This window comes from Salmo trutta, chromosome 26, assembly GCF_901001165.1.
Source record: "Salmo trutta chromosome 26, fSalTru1.1, whole genome shotgun sequence".
Lineage (NCBI taxonomy): Eukaryota > Metazoa > Chordata > Actinopteri > Salmoniformes > Salmonidae > Salmo > Salmo trutta.
Window position 1 is genome coordinate 34209851 of NC_042982.1, and position 22830 is coordinate 34232680.

General features: G+C 47.4%; 1 protein-coding gene across 5 annotated transcripts in view; it reads right to left on the bottom strand.

Moving 5' to 3' along the window:
* The window catches only part of robo2 (roundabout, axon guidance receptor, homolog 2 (Drosophila)), a 555672-nt gene that overhangs the window by 189201 nt on the left and 343641 nt on the right, over nt 1-22830 (bottom strand). The window lies entirely within an intron of this gene.

The following is a 22830-nucleotide window of genomic DNA, read 5'->3' on the forward strand; positions in this document are numbered from 1 at the left end:
GGTGGTGTTTACCCCGTAGCCTCCTGCTCATCTGGTGGTTTTTACCCCCTAGCCTCCTGCTCATCTGGTGGTTTTTACCCCCTAGCCTCCTGCTCATCTGGTGGTGTTTACCCCCTAGCCTCCTGTTCATCTGGTGGTGTTTACCCCCTAGCCTCCTCTTCTTCTGGCTTCTCTGCCTGACAACCATTACACAGATTAGGGGAAACACTGGACTATGTTTTATACAGAACATGTCTTAACATTGAAATAATACATTAATAGCCCTCTGTGTAATGGAAAGTAGTTTGTGCATTAATCTCATTACTTGCTAAATTCATTACTTGCGGAGAAATTGGAACCATCAGTGAATCAGTTAACACACCCCAGCAGTGGGCTTGGTTCCATTCAGACTACGTTAATCTATGCCTGTATGGGTGTGGAGGGGTGTGTGTGTGTGGGGGTGGAGGGGGTCAGATGCCCTGTGAGCAGCTGGGGTTGCTTAGAGAGAGCCTTTTCAATGGCTGCCAGTTCTTACACTGAGCTGGGGAAGCCTGTGATTTATGAAGCAAACTAATTTGTAAATGAGTGGCGCTCGACTCCAAAACGGCCCGAACCTGCTGATGAGAGACAGAGAGGGGAGCAAGAGACACTCCAGCTAACACCTTCTCTCTGAGGAGATACGGCCCGTCTCACTTGCACACCACAGGTCAATGGTCCATATGATGATCAGGAACAGAGCACAGGACAGAGACAACGGCTTCATCATACCAGGCTGGCACAGACGCTGGCACACAATAGGCACAGCGGACACGTTTCATGAGGGATTGGAAGGTGGTCCTATAGGGGTTTGGAAGGACCTTAACCCCTATAGGACCTTAACCCCTATAGGACCTTAACCCCTATAGGACCTTAACCCCTATAGAACCTTAACCCCTACAGGACCTTAACGCCTACAGGACCTTAACGCCTACAGGACCTTAACCCTTATAGGACCTTAACGCCTACAGGACCTTAACCCCTACAGGACCTTAACCCCTACAGGACCTTAACCCCTACAGGACCTTAACCCCTACAGGACCTTAACGCCTACAGGACCTTAACGCCTACAGGACCTTAACGCCTACAGGACCTTAACGCCTACAGGACCTTAACCCCTACAGGACCTTAACCCCTATAGGACCTTAACCCCTATAGGACCTTAACCCCTATAGGACCGTGACCCCTATAGGACCGTAACCCCTATAGGACCTTATCCCCTTACCTTCGTCGCCAAACCCACTGGCTCCAGGTCATCTATAAGTCTTTGCTAGGTAAAGCCCAACCTTATCTCAGCTAACTGGTCACCATCGCAGCACCCACAAATAGCACGCGCTCCAGCAGGTATATTTCACTGGTCACCCCCAAAGCCATTTCCTCCTTTGGCCGCCTTTCCTTCCAGTTCTCTGCTGCCAATGACTGGAACGAATTGCAAAAATTACTGAAGCTGGAGACTCATATCTCCCTCACTAACTTTAAGCATCAGCTGTCAGAGCAGCTCACAGATCACCGCACCTGTACATAGCCCATCTGTAAATAGCCCATCCAACTACCTCATCCCCATACTGTTATTTATTTATTTTTGCTCCTTTGCACCCCAGTATCTCTACTTGCACACTCATCATCTGCACATCTATCACTCCAGTGTTTAATTGCTAAATTGTAATTATTTTGCCACTATTTATTGCCTTACCTCCCTTATCTTACCTCATTTGCACACACTGTATATATACTTTTCTATTGTGTTATTGACTGTATGTTTGTTTTTTCCATGTGTAACTCTGTGTTGTTGTTTGTGTCGCACTGCTTTGCTTTATCTTGGCCAGGTCGCAGTTGTAAATGAGAACTTGTTCTCAACTAGCCTACCTGGTTAAATAAAGGTGAAATACAATCTATTAAAAAACAACCTTATAGGACCTTAACCCTTATAGAAGCTGAACCCCTATAGGACCTTAACCCTTATAGAAGCTGAACCCCTATAGGACCTTAACCCTTATAGAAGCTTAACCCCTATAGGACCTTAACCCTTATAGAAGCTTAACCCCTATAGGACCTTAACCCTTATAGAAGCTTAACCCATATAGGACCTTAACCCTTATAGAAGCTTAACCCATATAGGACCTTAACCCTTATAGAAGCTGAACCCCTATAGGACCTTAACCCTTATAGAAGCTTAACCCATATAGGACCTTAACCCTTATAGAAGCTGAACCCCTACAGGAGCTTAACAAACACAAAAATGTATGTTTTGGTAACAGGCAGGGTAATCAGGCTTCAGTTGTTTGTTTATGTGAAACATGGTGATAAAATCCTACTAATACTGTACTGTTGCATCAGTCTAACAGCTGATATTAGTCAAACAGAGCCGCTCCCTCTGGCAGACCTAAACAGCAGGAGATAGAGAAATGAGGAGAGGAGAGGGGGGGTGGGGTCTAGATGGGAGGATGGAGGAGTGATGGAGGGGTGAGGAGAGCAGGGGGTATCAATTTTCCTCCATCCCTGGAGGGGACAGTTAGTGGAAGGGGGAAGCAGGTGCATGGGAATTCAACGCTCATTGCATATGCATGTGCATGCTGCTCCAAGAAAACCACCAGCAGCCTGGCTTGGGGAGAGAACATAGAGGACTGAAAGGGACTCTACATGCTCTTGGTAAGGATGATATTAACTGTATCTCTACATGCTCTTGGTAAGGATGATACTAACTGTATCTCTACATGCTCTTGGTAAAGATGATACTAACTGTATCTCTACATGCTCTTGGTAAGGATGATACTAACTGTATCTCTACATGCTCTTGGTAAGGATGATACTAACTGTATCTCTACATGCTCTTGGTAAGGATGATACTAACTGTATCTCTACATGCTCTTGGTAAGGATGATACTAACTGTATCTCTACATGCTCTTGGTAAGGATGATACTAACTGTATCTCTACATGCTCTTGGTAAGGATGATACTAACTGTATCTCTACATGCTCTTGGTAAGGATGAGTGAGAACATGTCCTGTACTGTACCATGACTGGTGTCTACCATGCCAAAGGTCTGTCTATAGACATTCACACCTGCCTCTCCCTCCATCCCTGTCTCAGAAACTCCAGCCATCTCCTACTAGTGCTACCACCAAGCTGGGCTGGTTGTCCAGTCAACACGGGAACTAATGTGCTTGAACAGGACATCTATTGGGGCCTACCAGTATCAAAGAGCTTCCTCTGCCACTGCCTGTTCCAACAGGGCTCCTCCTGGCAACAACATGGTAACCACAGGACAGGGGCTTCCCGCATGAGAACATCAAATCACAGCAACATCGCAACACAAAGGCCCCTAGCAACATGACAAGGGCCACAATGACATCACATAGAGACTACACCGACCTCACATTGAGATCAATACAGCATATTAGCCTGGGTACCTAAACTTTGGCCGATCGCCTAACAGTTGTTTTGGAGAAACAACTACAGCCATATTGATTTGTTCTTAGATGGACATGATGTGTTGATTTGTTCTTAGATGGACATGATGTGTTGATTTGTTCTTAGATGGACATGATGTGTTGATTTGTTCTTAGATGGACATGATGTGTTGATTTGTTCTTAGATGGACATGATGTGTTGATTTGTTCTTAGATGGACATGATGTGTTGATTTGTTCTTAGATGGACATGATGTGTTGATTTGTTCTTAGATGGATATGATGTGTTGATTTGTTCTTAGATGGACATGATGTGTTGATTTGTTCTTAGATGGACATGATGTGTTGATTTGTTCTTAGATGGACATGATGTGTTGATTTGTTCTTAGATGGACATGATGTGTTGATTTGGTCTTAGATGGACATGTGTTGATTTGTTCTTAGATGGACATGATGTGTTGATTTGGTCTTAGATGGACATGATGTGTTGATTTGGTCTTAGATGGACATGATGTGTTGATTTGTTCTTAGATGGATATGATGTGTTGATTTGTTCTTAGATGGACATGATGTGTTGATTTGTTCTTAGATGGATATGATGTGTTGCTTTGTTTTTAGATGGACATGATGTGTTGATTTGTTCTTAGATGGATATGATGTGTTGATTTGTTCTTAGATGGACATGATGTGTTGATTTGTTCTTAGATGGACATGATGTGTTGATTTGTTCTTAGATGGATATGATGTGTTGATTTGTTCTTAGATGGACATGATGTGTTGATTTGGTCTTAGATGGACATGATGTGTTGATTTGTTCTTAGATGGACATGATGTGTTGATTTGTTCTTAGATGGATATGATGTGTTGATTTGTTCTTAGATGGACATGATGTGTTGATTTGTTCTTAGATGGATATGATGTGTTGATTTGTTCTTAGACGGACATGATGTGTTGATTTGTTCTTCTCTCTGTGCGTTACTGGGCTCCGTTCATAAACTGTGTCTGTATAAATGGGCACCAAACAGACGGGGAGGCTGAATCTGATACTATGTAGAGAGATTTATTATACAGTCCTGACAGCCTGGAGAGAGGGAGACAAGGAAAAAAGTGTGTGTGTTTGGGGGGGGGGGGGGCTCCTCTTCCCTGCTAGGCAGTGTAATAACCTTTTAAATCATGTTTGATGTTTTTAAGTTGGGCACAGTGGCGATCCTGGCAATATCTGCACGCTGATATTAAAGTGAATTTCTGGCAGTAATCTCATTGCTTTGTTTGACGGTTCGCAATATGACCCCCTCCCCCTTAACCCCCCTCATCCTCACCCCCTACCTGCCCCTGGAAGCCTCTCCATCCCCCTTGAGACCCCCCATCTCCCCCCTGCTTCACCCTGGCCCTGACACTGGTTGCTAATGGTCCCTCTGTTGGGAGAGGGCTAGAGGCAACAACAGGATGCAGCAACGGGACCTTCTGTTGAAGCCCTGTTCAATATGCACATACTTTATGGTCTACATAGAGAGGAGAGGAGAGGAGAGGAGAGGAGAGATCTTTGTGCTGTGTAAACAGACAGACAGTGTGGAGATTGTAACTGTCTGTCCCTCTCTGCTCTGTCTTGGTGTGGCAGACTCCAGCTGCTAGCCACGACTGTTGGAGTGAGTGACGGCCAACGGTAGTGTGTTGGGGTAGACACTAGACAGGTGAGTAGCAGACACACACAGACCCAGTAAACACACACAGTAATGAAATGACCCCCAGTACACAAGGACTTTCCTCCAGTCTCATCTTCAGAGTTAGATGTCACCAAATAGATGTTTGATCACATACACACACCTCAAGCTTATGTCATTCAATCTCAGTGGAAGGCAGATCATGTGTCAACACATCTCTCATGGTCTATAGTTACCCTCAGAAGTGTGGAGTGAAATCCCTGTCAACTCAGAGGGAGGTAAAGTCACACCTGCAGCCCCAGCCTCAGCCTCTCTATCCCAGGCAGCCTCAGCCTCTCTATCCCAGGCAGCCTCAGTCTCTCTATCCCAGGCAGCCTCAGCCTCTCTATCCCAGGCAGCCTCAGCCTCTCTATCCCAGGCAGCCTCAGCCTCTCTATCCCAGGCAGCCTCAGCCTCTCTATCCCAGGCAGCCTCAGCCTCTCTATCCCAGGCAGCCTCAGCCTCTCTATCCCAGGCAGCCTCAGCCTCTCTATCCCAGGCAGCCTCAGCCTCTCTATCCCAGGCAACCTCAGCCTCTTTATCCCAGGCAGCCTCAGCCTCTTTATCCCAGGCAGCCTCAGCCTCTCTATCCCATGTAGCCTCAGCCTCTCTATCCCATGTAGCCTCAGCATCTCTATCCCATGTAGCCTCAGCATCTCTATCCCAGGCAGCTTCAGCCTCTCCATCCCATGTAGACTCAGCCTCTCTATCCCAGGCAGGCTCAGCATTTCTATCCCAGGCAGCTTCAGCCTCTCCATCCCATGTAGTCTCAGCCTCTCTATCCCATGTAGCCTCAGCCTCTCTATCCCATGTAGCCTCAGCCTCTCCATACCAGGCAGCCTCAGTGTAAACCTTACAGCCACCCTACCGAAACACCTTTTCTCACGATTTGAGCACAATGACCCTGAGCTGCAGAGGAAAGCCCCTGATGACAACATAGGCTACATACTCACGGTCTCCACTGAGGACGTATGGAAGTCATTCAAACGTTTTAACCCTTGAAAGGCTGCCGGCCCAGACGGCATCCCTAGTCGTACCCTCAGAGCATGTGCAGAGCAGCTGGCTGTTGTGTTTTCTGACATTTTCAATCTCTCTGTAGCTCAGGTCACTACACCCACCTGCTTCAAGGTGTCCACTATCATCCCGATGCCCAAGAAAGGGAAAATAACTGAACTGAATGACTAGTCAAAGACCATATCACCTCGTCCCTCCCCGACACACTCCACCCTCTCCAATTTGCCTACCACCCTGACAGATCCACGGATGACGCAATCACCATTGCAATGCACATTGCCCTTACCCACCTGGACAAAAGGAATACATATGTGAGGATGCTGTTCATTGACTACAGCGCGGCCTTCAATACCATAGTGCCCTATAAGCATAGTGCCCTGCTGCTCCCCCTATGGTGATTCCCCCCAACCCCCCCCCAAAAGTCTTTACTCTGACTGCTGCTCCCCCTATGGTGATTCCCCCCAACCCCCTCAACAGTCTTTACTCTGACTGCTGCTCCCCCTATGGTGATTCCCCCCAACCCCCTCAACAGTCTTTACTCTGACTGCTGCTCCCCCTATGGTGATTCCCCCCCAACCCCCAAACAGTCTTTACTCTGACTGCTGCTCCCCCTATGGTGATTCCCCCCAACCCCCCCAACAGTCTTTACTCTGACTGCTACTCCCCCTATGGTGATTCCACCCAACCCCCTCAACAGTCTTTACTCTGACTGCTGTTCCCCCTATGGTGATTCCCCCCCCAACCCCCCAACAGTCTTTACTCTGACTGCTGCTCCCCCTATGGTGATTCCCCCCAACCCCCCCAACAGTCTTTACTCTGACTGCTGCTCCCCCTATGGTGATTCCCCCCAACCCCCTGTCGTGACGTTGTATTAGTTAATGTGATGACTGTTGCTCATCGAATGATTAACGGTTTATAATTGCGTGATTAAACGAATTAAGCAATGAATCAAGCAATTATTAACTCATTAACCTGGGGCACCATGGGAACATTGTTTTGATTGAGTTTCTATTTCCCAAATTAACTCAAAGGATATCAGAATATCGATTTTACAACAGTCGCTAAATTAATCAATTTCCTCTACAGTCTCATTCTGAACGTCGCATAATCCGGGAATCTGCACGGACCCGGGCTTTACCACTGAATTTACCACACCAATCTTAGTTGATTATTTATTTACTAGCAAGCTAAAATGATGATAAAAATACACATACACAAAACACAGTCTAGCTATTGATTAGGACTTAGTATAACAGGCCAACACACTATGGCGCTTGTTACCCAAAATGGGGATTTTAAAGAGAGAGAAATAAAGGAAGTACACGAGAGAAATATACATTTGGGTTCATTTGTCAGCCATGCTTATTTAACTAGCCTTGCCCCGAACTGCCGCTCTTATGGGTCAGAATATAATGATGTAATTACGTGTTGGAGGTCTCAGGTGGGAAGCTCCGCGTGGGTCGTTTAGGCTTCTAAATGACGCACTTCTCCGGCGCAACTCTCTGGTTGTCCTCACGATGTCAGTGTCCTTCTTGGCTAAGTGGTCTGATCCCTCACCCTTGATCTGAAAGGGGTCTTCTGAGGACAGACAGCTCTGTAGCTCAGAGCTCACAGCTTCGGCCCGAACGGTGTCGATACCACGATTCAATGGAGAGTGGAGGCTGGGTGGTTCGGCTTGAATTCACCCGCTTAGACACAGCTACTCGTCCGTAGCTCGTGTAGAAAAAGATTTCTTTGTCTTCAACCTTGTGTTTCGTTTTGGGGTTCGTCGACTTTGTTAGACCTTCGCTGCAGCTTCGGTCAATTAGTCTCCTATGTTAATTCTTCACTCTCCTGTCTTATACCCTCGGGTCAGAAGTGGGTGTAACCGCCTTTAGGGCAATTCTCTGGGCGGACCAAGTAAAGGGGGCAAGGCTTAGATTTGGCTAAAAATCCGATTTTAGACACTAACTTCACATTTCATCTTTACCAAAACATTCTGTTTGATTTGGATATTTTCCACACAGCGTACAATGTATAAACATCAGGCATATACTGGGAAAACTCTTAAAGGTACAATGTTTTCATAATAATGTCATCTCTTAACCTTTAAAAACAATACAAAAGTTACATACATTTTAATATTCCACCTCTCGTCATGACCACCATTGTGGCTGACGGAAACCATTGTTCCAAAGTCCCTTTATTGCATGTTTAATGTTCTGAGGCCAGTTCTCCATTGTAAGGACAAAGGAATTTCTCTGTGGCCAAAGGTTTATTATGGGCATGAGGTGTCATAAAACCCCCACATCTTCAGACCCCTAGATCTCTCCTCCTCTGTTGGGGGTTTGGGAGATAATCTGTAGGGTGGTGGTCTCCTGTACCCTGACCTGATCAGGACAGTCATGACACCCCTCAACAGTCTTTACTCTGACTGCTGCTCCCCCTATGGTGATTCCCCCCCAACCCCCCAAACAGTCTTTACTCTGACTGCTGCTCCCCCTATGGTGATTCCCCCCCAACCCCCCAAACAGTCTTTACTCTGACTGCTGCTCCCCCTATGGTGATTCCCCCCAACCCCCCCAACAGTCTTTACTCTGACTGCTGCTCCCCCTATGGTGATTCCCCCCAACCCCCCCAACAGTCTTTACTCAGACTGCTGCTCCCCCTATGGTGATTCCCCCCCAACCCCCCAACAGTCTTTACTCGGACTGCTGCTCCCCCTATGGTGATTCCCCCCCAACCCCCCCAACAGTCTTTACTCTGACTGCTGCTCCCCCTATGGTGATTCCCCCCCCAACCCCCTCAACAGTCTTTACTCTGACTGCTGCTCCCCCTATGGTGATTCCCCCCAACCCCCTCAACAGTCTTTACTCTGACTGCTGCTCCCCCTATGGTGATTCCCCCCCAACCCCCTCAACAGTCTTTACTCTGACTGCTGCTCCCCCTATGGTGATTCCCCCCAACCCCCTCAACAGTCTTTACTCTGACTGCTGCTCCCCCGATGGTGATTCCCCCCAACCCCCTCAACAGTCTTTACTCTGACTGCTGCTCCCCCTATGGGGATTCCCCCCAACCCCCCCAACAGTCTTTACTCTGACTGCTGCTCCCCTTATGGTGATTCCCCCCCAACCCCCCCAACAGTTGTTACTCTGACTGCTGCTCCCCCTATGGGGATTCCCCCCAACCCCCCCCAACAGTCTTTACTCTGACTGCTGCTCCCCTTATGGTGATTCCCCCCCAACCCCCCCAACAGTTGTTACTCTGACTGCTGCTCCCCCTATGGTGATTCCCCCCCAACCCCCCCAACAGTCGTTACTCTGACTGCTGCTCCCCCTATGGTGATTCCCCCCCAACCCCCTCAACAGTCTTTACTCTGACTGCTGCTCCCCCTATGGTGAATGTGTCTGTTAAACACTGTGAATATGTCTATTAAACACTGTGAATGTGACTATTAAACACTGTGAATGTGACTATTAAACACTGTGAATGTGTCTATTAAACACTGTGAATGTGTCTATTAAACACTGTGAATGTGTCTATTAAACACTGTGAATGTGTCTATTAAACACTGTGAATGTGTCTATTAAACACTGTGAATGTGTCTATTAAACACTGTGAATGTGTCTATTAAACACTGTGAATGTGTCTATTAAACACTGTGAATGTGTCTATTAAACACTGTGAATGTGACTATTAAACACTGTGAATGTGACTATTAAACACTGTGAATGTGTCTATTAAACACTGTGAATGTGACTATTAAACACTGTGAATGTGACTATTAAACACTGTAAATGTGACTATTAAACACTGTGAATGTGACTATTAAACACTGTGAATGTGACTATTAAACACTGTGAATGTACATCTGAATCTGAGAAGTAGTCAGAGCGTGGAGCAGGCCAGTTAGCACTCTGTCCCCCTGTGGTGCAGGTGAGAGACCAGAGCTGCAAGGACAGGAGGAGTTGTGGTGGAGGGGGAGAGGAGAGGCAGCAGAACAGGCCTGTTAATTAGTGTACCACTAGTGTCTCCCTAATGAGCTCTAATTACCTGAGCGTGGCATCTTCCATACGGCAACAGCCTGGCTACCACCACAGTTCCTCCCACCTGTCCCAGAATGAGAACCATAGGACAGCACCTCATATGGGAGGAGAGAGGGAAGAGGGGAGGTGGAGGGGAGAGAGTGAGGAGGGGAAGGTGGGAGATAGAGAAACAGAGAGTTGGGGAGAGATAATGAGAGAGGTACAGTACTGATGAGAGAGTGAAGGATGAGAGAGAGAGAGGGAGTGGAGAGAGAGAGGGAAAGATAGAAAGACAGAGAGAGAGAGAGAGAGAGAGAAAGAAAGAAAGAAAGAAAGAAAGAGAAAGAACGTGAGAGAAAGAAAGAACGTGAGAGAGCGAGAGAGAGCGAGAGAGAGAGTGAGCGAAAGAGAGAGAGATCTAGCTCCAGTTTGAGTGTGTCTGACAGCATGGTGTGTTGTGTATGGTTACAGACGGGTCTCAAGTGGCCCAGTTAAGTGTTGTACCTGGGATTAGAGCTGGGTGTAAGTGTTGTACCTGGGGTTAGAGCTGGGTGTAAGTGCTGTACCTGGGTTTAGAGCTGGGTGTAAGTGTTGTACCTGGGATTAGAGCTGGGTGTAAGTGTTGTACCTGGGGTTAGAGCTGGGTGTAAGTGTTGTACCTGGGGTTAGAGCTGGGTGTAAGTGTTGTACCTGGGGTTAGAGCTGGGTGTAAGTGTTGTACCTGGGTTTAGAGCTGGGTGTAAGTGTTGTACCTGGGATTAGAGCTGGGTGTAAGTGTTGTACCTGGGTTTAGAGCTGGGTGTAAGTGCTGTACCTGGGTTTAGAGCTGGGTGTAAGTGTTGTACCTGGGATTAGAGCTGGGTGTAGGTGTTGTACCTGGGATTAGAGCTGGGTGTAGGTGTTGTACCTGGGTTTAGAGCTGGGTGTAAGTGTTGTACCTGGGGTTAGAGCTGGGTGTAAGTGTTGTACCTGGGGTTAGAGCTGGGTGTAAGTGTTGTACCTGGGGTTAGAGCTGGGTGTAAGTGTTGTACCTGGGGTTAGAGCTGGGTGTAATTGGCCCATTGGGCACCTGGTACTGCGGTGGGGGCTATGAGGGGCTAGGAGAAGGGCTGGAGCAGGGCCGCTGTGACAGCTAGCTACTTCCTCACCACATAAATCATCCATCCAATGATTCCACTTCCTCCCTCCTCTCTGTCTCTTCAGCATGCTCCTGCATCTCAACATACATACACCTCTATCATTAACACCATGCTGCATCTCAACACCTCTATCATTAACACCATGCTGCATGTCAACATACATACACCTCTATCATTAACACCATGCTGCATCTCAACATACATACACCTCTATCATTAACACCATGCTGCATGTCAACATACATACACCTCTATCATTAACACCATGCTGCATCTCAACATTCATACACCTCTATCATTAACACCATGCTGCATCTCAACATACATACACCTCTATCATTAACACCATGCTGCATGTCAACATACATACACCTCTATCATTAACACCATGCTGCATGTCAACATACATACACCTCTATCATTAACACCATGCTGCATGTCAACATACATACACCTCTATCATTAACACCATGCTGCATGTCAACATACATACACCTCTATCATTAACACCATGCTGCATCTCAACATACATACACCTCTATCATTAACACCATGCTGCATGTCAACATACATACACCTCTATCATTAACACCATGCTGCATCTCAACATACATACACCTCTATCATTAACACCATGCTGCATGTCAACATACATACACCTCTATCATTAACACCATGCTGCATGTCAACATACATACACCTCTATCATTAACACCATTCAAGCCTTCTCAGCACAGGAACTGGTTTTGCTGTGATTGATTTGATTATTGTAATTATATTGTCCTACACTACTAATATACATTCAGAAACTTGCTTTAATCATAGTCAGTATGGTACTCATTATTTTTCAGAAGTGGTTCAGAATGTATAATCCCTCTCTGATTCTATGCTACAGTTTATGCTGAACAGCAGGTTGCATAGCTTTGTTGTAAACAGGATAACAGTGGATTACAGTGGGCCACATAGGGAGTTGTCAGCCCTCCCACAGGTGTGTTACCATAGTGAGACTATACAGCATGGTGACCTCAGTGCCCCTTAAGGACCTCAGCTGCCATCTCTCATCCTTTACCTCCCTGAGGAGGAGCACTGTGGCAGGGCTCAGCTCTGAGGTCCTCTCCAACCGTCTGTCTCTCTCTCTCTGCTCCCTAATAACCCACTGTACTAATTCTCTCTCTTTTAAAGAGAACATCCCAACTTCACTCCACACGCCTACTGTAGAGCGACCATTTAAGGATTACACCGCTGCACTATCAAGAACCATCATGGAACACATGTTATGTCATCTTCTGTGAAAAGCTGCTACCACAGACATAAACATGCAACCCACAACCAGCTATTAACTGAAAAGGCACATTGGGATTATACGTAAGAGCTGTCGGTTTAGTTAGAGGAAGGATTAGAATCTACTTCACAACAGGCCTCTTCGTGTAATGTCCTCATGCACACACGCACAAACACACGCATATACACACATACACCCTCCATATACACAACAGTATCAGAGTGGAGCTGCTGGCAGGCTGCCAACTACATGCGGACCAAAAAGCCATTTCCTAAAGCCACTATAAGGCTAAGCTGAGGACATCTGCACACCACCGTATCCAAGCATACCTTGGGAGCCTGCTGGATGGTATTCTACTGACAGAGATGTGCTCTGCTTTAGCCCCTTAGACACCACCCTGCTTCCAAAACACAGCTTTGGATTTTTCACTGGTATTTTCTCCTAAATTTCACTGAATATCAATTACATAATATTACATTGTTCCATTTGGTAAGTCTTTTCAGACAGAAATAGCAAACCTTTCAATACGGTTAAATAATTAATTCCCAAATGAGGGATCAATGCAGGTAATGAAAACTAAAGCTGAATAATATTCATCAAGGAGTGAAAATGAAATGCTAATCTCCATGGAGGGCTACAGGATGAGTCCAGCAGGGAGCAGAACGGTAAAGCCTGGTAAACATTTTTGTTTTTTTTCACTAATCAGCTCATGTCTCCCACAAGGGGGATGAGAGGGAAGGGGGCGTGGGGGACAAATACAGGCAAACCCTCCTCTGAGCCGCCTCTACCCAGGCAACCACCCCCCTCTCTCCCCTACCTTCACTGAGTCTGGGTAACACCCTTCTTCCCTTCTTCCCCTTTCAGTGGAGCTGCCATGGCCTGGCAACCATATTGTCATTAAAGAGCAAGGCATGTTGAAGGAGAGGAGAAACCATCAGAGCACCATCTCGAGAGGCCCTGCTGCACCACTCAGGAGGACACTCAGTCCCAGCCAGCACACCGCGCACACTCAGTCCCAGCCAGCTCACCGCGCACACTCAGTCCCAGCCAGCTCACCGCGCACACTCAGTCCCAGCCAGCTCACCGCGCACACTCAGTCCCAGCCAGCTCACCGCGCACACTCAGTCCCAGATAGCTCACCGCGCACACTCAGTCCCAGACAGCTCACCGCGCACACTCAGTCCCAGACAGCTCACCGCGCACACTCAGTCCCAGACAGCTCACCGCGCACACTCAGTCCCAGACAGCTCACCGCGCACACTCAGTCCCAGACAGCTCACCGCGCACACTCAGTCCCAGACAGCTCACCGCGCACACTCAGTCCCAGACAGACAGACAGACAGACAGACAGACAGACAGACAGACAGACAGACAGACAGACAGACAGACAGACAGACAGACAGACAGACAGACAGACAGACAGACAGACAGACAGACAGACAGACAGACAGACAGACAGACAGACAGACGTGTGCGCACCCATAGTAACCATCCTCAAAAGCACAGAAACAAGAAAAACGGAAGATTAGTCCCATTTTATTCTCTGGGACAGATGCTATGATGGATTATATATGGGATTAAATAGTAAACACTGTATTTAGGGCCAAACAAAAATGTATACATTCTAGAAGGCTAAAGGAATAATTCAAGTGGCGATAGAAACTCCTCCGTCTGCCTTGGCACTATCTGTAGATCTGTCTCCAGAGTATACTAGGAAAACTACAGGCAGGGCAGCCAAAAATACTACTGTTATCTGTAGATCTGTCTCCAGAGTATACTAGGAAAACTACAGGCAGGGCAGCCAAAAATACTACTGTTATCTGTAGATCTGTCTCCAGAGTATACTAGGAAAACTACAGGCAGGGCAGCCAAAAATACTACTGTTATCTGTAGATCTGTCTCCAGAGTATACTTGAAAACTACAGGCAGGGCAGCCAAAAATACTACTGTTATCTGTAGATCTGTCTCCAGAGTATACTAGGAAAACTACAGGCAGGGCAGCCAAAAATATTACTGTTATCTGTAGATCTGTCTCCAGAGTATACTAGGCAAACTACAGGCAAGGCAGCCAGTAAGATTACTGTTATGTAGGAAGGCTATAATCATCTCCTACATAATATGAGCAGTGTGTGTGTGTGTGTGTGTGTGTGTGTGTGTGTGTGTGTGTGTGTGTGTGTGTGTGTGTGTGTGTGTGTGTGTGTGTGTGTGTGTGTGTTTTGGGTTATGGCTGTTATGGGTAGCGATGGCAGAGTGTGGGTGTTCTAGAGCAGAGGACAGAGAGACACTGAGGCTGAATCCAAACGAGGGGGCTTTCTCAGAGGGGTAAAAGTGGCTGTGTTTCTCCAGCAGATGGACCATTGTCTGTGGGAGTCCTGGGGACAGGGCTCTGAGGGGTTCCCTTGTACCCTGGGTGGCCCTCTCTTCATCCCCTACTTCACCTCTCCGTGTACCCCATGGCCTTGGCCTTTTGTCTTGCTCGCTTTTGTTGTTTTTGTGCTTCTCTTATGTATCCTACTTTGCTTACAGTGCCTTGCGAAAGTATTCACCCCCCTTGGCATTTTTCCAACTTTGTTGCATCACAACCTGGAATTGAAATAGATTTTAATTTTAAATGTTCATGTAATGGACATACACAAAATAGTCAAAATTGGTGAAGTGAAATGAAAAAAATAACTTATTTCAAAAAATCTTGAATTTTTTTTTGAAAAGTGGTGCGTGCATATCTATTCACACCCTTTGCTATGAAGCCCCTAAATAAGATCTGGTGCATCCAATTACCTTCAGAAGTCACATAATTAGATAACGTTCACCTATGTGCAATCTAAGTGTCACATGATCTGTCACATGATCTCATTATATATACACCTGTTCTGAAAGTCTGCAACACCACTAAGTAAGGGGCACCACCAAGCAAGCGGCACAATGAAGACCAAGGAGCTCTCCAAACAGGTCAGGGACAAAGTTGTGGAGAAGTACAGATCAGGGTTGGGTTATAAAAAAATATCTGAAACTTTGAACATCCTATGGAGCACCATTAAATCCATTATTAAAAAATGGAAAGAATATGTCACCACAACAAACTTCTCAAGAGAGGGCCGCCAACCAAAACTCACGGACCAGGCAAGGAGGGCATTGATAAGAGAGGCAACAAAGAGACCAAAGATAACCCTGAAGGAGCTGCAAAGCTCCACAGCGTAGATTGGAATTTCTGCCCATAGGACCACTTTAAGCCATACCCTCCACAGAGCTGGGCTTTACAGAAGAGTGGCCAGAAGAAAGCCATTGCTTAAAGAAAAAAATAAGCAAACACGTTTGGTGTTTGCCAAAAGGCATGTGGGAGACTCCCCAAACACATGGAAGAAGGTACTCTGGTCAGATGAGACTAAAATTGAGCTTTTTGGCCAACAAGGAAAACGCTATGTCTGGCGCAAACCCAACACCTCTCATCACCCCAAGAACACCATCCCCACAGTGAAGCATGTTGGTGGCAGCATCATGTTGTGGGGATGTTTTTCATTGGCAGGGACTGGGAAACTGGTCAGAATTGAAGGAATGATGGATGGCGCTAAATACAGGGAAATTCTTGAGGGAAACCTGTTTCAGTCTTCCAGAGATTTGAGACTTGGACGAAGGTTCACCTTCCAGCAGGACAATGACCCTAAGCATACTGCTAAAGCAACACTCGATTGGTATAATGGGAAACACTTACATGTCTTGGAACGGCCTAGCCAAAACCCAGACCTTAATCCAATTGAGAATCTGTGGTATTACTTAAAGATTGCTGTACACCAGCAGAACCCATCCAACTTGAAGGAGCTGGAGCAGTTTTGCCTTAATGAATGGCCAAAAATCCCAGTGGCTAGATGTGCCAAGTTTATAGAGATATACTCCAAGAGACTTGCAGCTGTAATTGCTGCAAAAGGTGGCTACAAAGTATTGACGTTGGGAGGGTGAATAGTTATGCACACTTAAGTTTTCTGTTTATTTGTGTTATTTCTTGTTTGTTTCACAATCCAAAATATTTTGCATCTTCAAAGTGGTAGGCATGTTGTGTAAATCAAATGATACAAATCCCCCAAAAATGTATTTTCATTCCAGGTTGTAAGGCAACAAAATATAAAAAATGCCAAGGGGGTGAATACAAGCATTTCGCTACACCCGCAATAACATCTGCTAAACACATGTATGTGACAAATAAAATTAGATTTTGACCTCTCAGAACAAAAGCAAGAGGCATTCATATCCCGGTCCTTTTTGTCTTTATTCCCTGGTTGTTTGTGTTGCCTGAGGAACATGTAGGGGCCGGTTGTAAGATGAGACAGCAGAATGCTAAGCCTAGTTATTCCAGGGTGTTCCATATTCTGTTGTATGGCCCTCCCTCCCTCCCTCCCAGAGGGCTGAATAAGAAGACCAGGACATAAATCAGCAGCCAGCCCAAACAGGTAGAACAAAGACAGGCAGGACACAGACAGGCAGGACAAAGACAGGTAGGACACAAACAGGTAGGAAATGGACAGGTAGGACATAGACAGGTATGACATAGACAGGCAGGACACAGACAGGTAGGACGCAGACAGGCAGGACACAAACAGGCAGGACACAGGCAGGCAGGCTGGAGGAAAACAGCCTTCACCCAATAGCTCTGATTAGACATGGTGGTATCCTCCACATGCTGCATGTCTCCCCACATCTCCCCTACTCTTCTATACATCAACTTAGATCCACTGCTCACACTTAACTGTGACCCCTGTAGGAGAACTGCTACACAGCTAAAGTCTCTATTAAATGAGCACAGCAGACAGACAAATTTGACATTATAGTTAAATATAGAACTGTGGCCATCTCCTTCAAACTGTGAAGTTGAGAACTGTGCATGTCCTCACTGAATCCTATATTTCCCTCAGGACATGTAGAGAAATACAGTATGTCTTAACTTAAGCCATATGGTTACATTTTCCTGGCCATTAGTGGTTTGGTACCTTGCCTTGCTAGAGTCATTCATTACATCAGTGTTGAACAGACAGTAAATCAGGATCAGTGGAGAGCTCCACCACACCACTTGGAAACATTTCCTAACAAACTAAAAAAAAATACCATCCCCATGTGTCAATGTTACAGGAGTTGACGAGACGTTGTGGCACAACACCACTGACCTGCTCTACCAAATACCTCCTTCCTGTCAGATAGTAAACAGAGACACTGAGCTCCTCTGTTTAGAGGGGATGGGGCGGAGGGGCAAGCACAGTCACAGACGAGGGCCCTCCCCTAAAACTAACCTGGAGGTTTAAGAGTCTCAGGAGTGAATCTGGCTTTAAAAAAAGAGCTCAGTATTATTTATGAGTTCCTATAAAAGTTGAAGTTAATAACAGTGTTTTAGAGGTTTAAATTACAGATGGTGGAGCGAGCTCCTTGTATAATTAGAGTGTTGGAAGGAGACAGGATACAGGGACTGACCCTGGGACTGGTCCTGGGACTGGTCCTGGTACTGGTCCTGGGTCAGAGGCGGGACTGGAACTGACCCTGGGACTGACCCTGGTACTGGTCCTGGTACTTGCCCTGGGTCAAAGGAAGGACTGGGACTGACCCTGGGGCTGGCCTTGGTACTGGCCCTGGAATTGGCCCTGGGTCAGAGGTGGGACTGGAACTAACCCTGGGACTGACCCTGGTACTGGTCCTGGTACTGGCCCTGGGTCAGGGGCAGGACTGGGACTGACCCTGGGACTGACCCTGGTACTGGTCCTGGTACTGGCCCTGGGTCAGGGGCAGGACTGGGACTGACCCTGGGACTGGCCCTGGTACTGGTCCTGGATCAGAGGTGGGACTGGCCCTGGGTCAGAGGGCAAGGAATAGGGAGCAGGGATGAGGCAGGAAGCAGGCAGGGCTGATGGGGAGGCATCATCTATTTATGTGGTGGGGCCAGGGCCCTGATCAGAATCCAGGGTAGAACCTAGTGCAGGACGGGGGCCCAGCCTAACGCAGGGCGAGGGCCCATCATAACGCAGGACGAGGGCCCATCATAACGCAGGGCGAGGGCCCATCATAACGCAGGGCGAGGGCCCAGCCTAACGCAGGGCGAGGGCCCCGCCTAACGCAGGGCGAGGGCCCAGCCTAACGCAGGGCGAGGGCCCAGCCTAACGCAGGGCGAGGGCCCAGCCTAACGCAGGGCGAGGGCCCCGCCTAACGCAGGGCGAGGGCCCCGCCTAACGCAGGGCGAGGGCCCAGCCTAACGCAGGGCGAGGGCCCCGCTTAACGCAGGGCGAGGGCCCCGCCTAACGCAGGGCGAGGGCCCAGCCTAACGCAGGGCGAGGGCCCAGCCTAACGCAGGGGGAGGGCCCAGCCTAACGTAGGGTAAGAGCCCAGCATAGTGCATGTGGTAACACTGGTCTACACCAGGACATAAACCTCACAGCTCCTCCTCTGCCTCTACTGACAGGCTCCTATGGAAATGTAATATAGACTTACAATATAGAAACTATTATGGCACACAGTAAGACCTATAATAAATCCCTATGACCGCTAGAGGTCAAAGATTAAAACCCAATGCATACATATACTTGATATTGATATTCTCTCTCCCTGTATAAATAAGCCATCTTCCTCGTGAGCAGACACACTCATGGCGTAACTAATCATTAGGGCCAACCGCCCCATATTTGGGTTATTGATTGTTTTCACTGTGTCTTCCAGAGAGACAGACAGACAGACAGTGTAGCAGCTTCAGACAGAATGCTAAATAGGGTTAATCCTGCCCTCCCACACAGCCCCACACAGCCATTAGATGATTCATCTGCAGGGCCAGGGTGAGGTCTATCAGCAGGGCCAGGGTGAGGTCCATCAGCAGGGCCAGGGTGAGGTCCATCAGCAGGGCCAGGGTGAGGTCTATCAGCAGGGCCAGGGTGAGGTCCATCAGCAGGGCCAGGGTGAGGTCCATCAGCAGGGCCAGGGTAAGGTCCATCAGCAGGGCCAGGGTGAGGTCCATCAGCAGGGCCAGGGTGAGGTCCATCAGCAGGGCCAGGGTAAGGTCCATCAGCAGGGCCAGGGTGAGGTCCATCAGCAGGGCCAGGGTGAGGTCCATCAGCAGGGCCAGGGTGAGGTCCAGGGTGCAGCATGTGTGGACAGAACGTGGCCCTAGAGTGGCTCCGGGAGGCTCTGGGAGAGGTCCTGATGGCCTGCCCTGAGGATGTCCCCAGGGTCAGTGTTCAAGCCAATGGCCTTCCTTATTAATGCCCTCCTTGCATCAGAGGGGGGATTATGTGAGGCTGTGTGAAGAAATATTCTGTTGTGTATATTTTAGTAACCCGAAAGAAATAGTGTTTTAAATATTGTGCCATCTTCAGTTACGGTGTTGTGCATACGGTGTTGTGCATACAGTGTTGTGCATACGGTGTTGTGCATACGGTGTTCTGTATATGGTGTTGTGCAAATTTTAAAACAGAGAGGTCATTAATGTGCAATTTCTGGCTTTAACACATTTGGCTCAGAGATGAGGTGTGATATTACGCCACACCCACACACACACACACACACACACACACACACAAACACACAAGTCTCTCTATTATGCATGGAAATACTTAAGCGTAGATTTCCAAAATAAAAATCACTTGGTGCTGTTTTTACAGTCTTTTATGTTAAACAATGAAAATTGCCCCAAAAACTAAAACCACACACGGGCCACCAGTTGGGGAACCCTATCCTACATGATAAAAGCTCTCAGCTCCACTGGACTAAATAGGCTTAGTATATAAACTCAGCTAAGAGCTGATTCCTGCTAGTTCAGGAAGGCATATTGATAAATGCCTTAGCAGTACACTGCACTGTGGTTTCCTCTGCCATGAACACAATTAGGATACAACAGATATCAGATGAATGTGTTAATAATACATGGTGATATGTGGTGTGTTATGTAACAGAGATGATGTAGTCTTAGAGATGCAAAAGACTGTCTTCTTATCCACTTCCTCTTTTGCTACTCTCTTCTCCATCCAACAGGCTCCTCATCACTTGTAACTGGATCATTACAGTGCAGAAGAATCCAGAGGCTGCGGAGGAGAGGAGGGTGTTCCACATTATCCGTGGGAGGCCATGTCACTGAAGACAGATCCCAGCCTACATCACCTTTGCCCCCTACCCCTCGTCTCTCCCCACCACCCCTGGCCTGGGGCTACAGGACATCTCTTGTTAGGGGTGCTGACAGGGCCTGTCCTCACCCTGATCCCTCATCATTAGAACATGTAAATCCCCCTGTCACTCACACACACACACACACACACACACGACAGAACAAGAGAGGGACAACCACACTGACACATACGCCTAGACCAATACAAACTGACAGAGTAGGAGACTGATCACACCTTTTACCTAAGGAGAGCACCAGATTCTGATATCATACCCTAACTATGGAGGTTTCTCCTCAGAGTGGGGTTCCTCCTGTTGAAACAAAGGGCTACCCCTCCATAAACCCACACAGTTCATGTAAAGAGAGACTACACCTCCATAAACCCACACAGTTCATGGAAAGAGAGACTACCCCTCCATAAACCCACACAGTTCATGGAAAGAGAGACTACCCCTCCATAAACCCACACAGTTCATGTAAAGAGAGACTACCCCTCCATAAACCCACACAGTTCATGGAAAGAGAGACTACCCCTCCATAAACCCACACAGTTCATGGAAAGAGAGACTACCCCTCCATAAACCCACACAGTTCATGTAAAGAGAGACTACCCCTCCATAAACCCACACAGTTCATGGAAAGAGAGACTACCCCTCCATAAACCCACACAGTTCATGTAAAGAGAGACTACCCCTCCATAAACCCACACAGTTCATGTAAAGAGAGACTACCCCTCCATAAACCCACACAGTTCATGGAAAGAGAGACTACCCCTCCATAAACCCACACAGTTAATGTAAAGAGAGACTACACCTCCATAAACCCACACAGTTCATGGAAAGAGAGACTACCCCTCCATAAACCCACACAGTTCATGTAAAGAGAGACTACCCCTCCATAAACCCACACAGTTCATGGAAAGAGAGACTACCCCTCCATAAACCCACACAGTTCATGGAAAGAGAGACTACCCCTCCATAAACCCACACAGTGCATGTAAAGAGAGACTACCCCTCCATAAACCCACACAGTTCATGGAAAGAGAGACTACCCCTCCATAAACCCACACAGTTCATGGAAAGAGAGACTACCCCTCCATAATCCCACATAGTTCATGTAAAGAGAGACTACCCCTCCATAATTCCACATAGTTCATGTAAAGAGAGACTACCCCTCCATAAACCCAGACAGTGCATGTAAAGAGAGACTACCCCTCCATAAACCCACACAGTTCATGTAAAGAGAGACTACCCCTCCATAAACCCACATAGTTCATGTAAAGAGAGACTACCCCTCCATAAACCCACACAGTTCATGGAAAGAGAGACTACCCCTCCATAAACCCAGACAGTTCATGGAAAGAGAGACTACCCCTCCATAAACCCACACAGTTCATGTAAAGAGAGACTACCCCTCCATAAACCCAGACAGTGCATGTAAAGAGAGACTACCCCTCCATAAACCCACACAGTTCATGGAAAGAGAGACTACCCCTCCATAAACCCACACAGTTCATGGAAAGAGAGACTACCCCTCCATAATCCCACATAGTTCATGTAAATAGAGACTACCCCTCCATAAACCCAGACAGTGCATGTAAAGAGAGGCAGTAGGAGAAAGGGAAGGGATCTGGAGGGTAGGCATCTGTTGTGTGTCCCCACTGGTTCAGCACTGTGCTGCACATAACTTAGAATCCACTGTGTGCTTCCTCCCGCCATGTAAACCAACCAGCAGACCCAGCATAAGTAGACAGGGATGGTGGGAGGAGCGGAGGAGAGAGGGAGAGGGAAATGGGGAGAGCAGAGAGCAGGGAAACTGTGTGAGAGGAAACATATGAAAATAAAAAAGGCATTGGGGAGGTTGTGGGGAGGATGACAGAGATAGTTGATAGAGATAGAAGTATGGGGAGGTTGTGGGGAGGATGACAGAGACAGTTGATAGAGATAGAAGTATGGGGAGGTTGTGGGGAGGCTGACAGAGATAGTTGATAGAGATAGAAGTATGGGGAGGATGACAGAGACAGTTGATAGAGATAGAAGTATGGGGAGGTTGTGGGGAGGCTGACAGAGATAGAAGTATGGGGAGGTTGTGGGGAGGCTGACAGAGATAGTTGATAGAGATAGAAGTATGGGGAGGTTGTGGGG